Consider the following 1,142-nt stretch of genomic DNA (forward strand, 5'->3'; position numbering starts at 1 on the left):
TGTATTTATAACATATGCTAACAAATGAAGTAATTACACATGTACATGGACAGCTAATTAACAGCTGGCAGAAACGTTCTTGTTTGCTGTATTAGTTTCAGTTTCTGTTATTAGGTTCGTATTTCGGAGGCGCTCAGTTCGACTATAACTTTGTTGAAATCGGAGCTCAGGTGATCCCGGATTTAATTTTTGAAATTTCCAGGTTGCTTTTGCCTTGAGAATCATGCCCGATCAAGATAATTTTTTGATGATATATCAAGAATGATTATTTGTACCTCATAGAAAAAAAAAATCCTTGCTCAACCCGATACCACCTATTTGCGGTCAACACTAAGAATTATCTGACTTCATTCCTATTAAATATTACTTAAGGTGATCACTACATTATGCAAATATCATTTTGTGTAACTTCGACATGTTTAACTTCATACAAATCTGTCACCAAATAACATAAACAAAGGTGCTTTTTTTTTTTTTTTTGAGAATCTTGAAGATAACGCTGCAATATTAAATTGATAGCAAAACTCTGAATATTTATTTTAAGAATCTATCAAATAAAGCAACTTTTAAAAAAGGCTGAATGAAGATTAAAAATAATAATAAGCCAATCGAGGTAATTAGTAATACTATTGTTTATTGGTTGAAACGAGAAAATACTGTTTAAAGACGTAATAACACATAAAGATTCACTTAGGAGTTTAAACAAATATCTTTCTTTCTTATTTCCACTTATGGATAAAATAATAACTAAAATTTTATAGATAATAAGAACCAAATGCTTAGTTGATTATATTCTACTTCAAATAGAATATTTTTCACTTCATAGTCATTTAAGGTCAGCGAAGAAAGCACCCAATTTCACAATGAGAATAGCGTGCTAAAGCAATTATTTTTTCATATGTTATTTACTTGAATTATCCTGATGTCATTAATAGCCACAAAAAAAGTACGAGCAGATCTTTAACAAATAATAAAGATTTAGCTATTTACCTTGACTGTTTCAAGATTAGCAGCAATCTGGCCAATAACTTGTGCATTTTCATAACAAAGCAACAAGATTCATTAATAGAAGATTTAGCAGAAGAATGCTTCAATGAGTTACTCCATCGAAATCTTTTGCTGCCAAAAGATTATGATGGTAA

This window comes from Dendrobium catenatum, unplaced genomic scaffold (genome assembly GCF_001605985.2).
Source record: "Dendrobium catenatum unplaced genomic scaffold, ASM160598v2 fragScaff_scaffold_264, whole genome shotgun sequence".
NCBI classification, from domain to species: Eukaryota; Viridiplantae; Streptophyta; class Magnoliopsida; order Asparagales; family Orchidaceae; genus Dendrobium; species Dendrobium catenatum.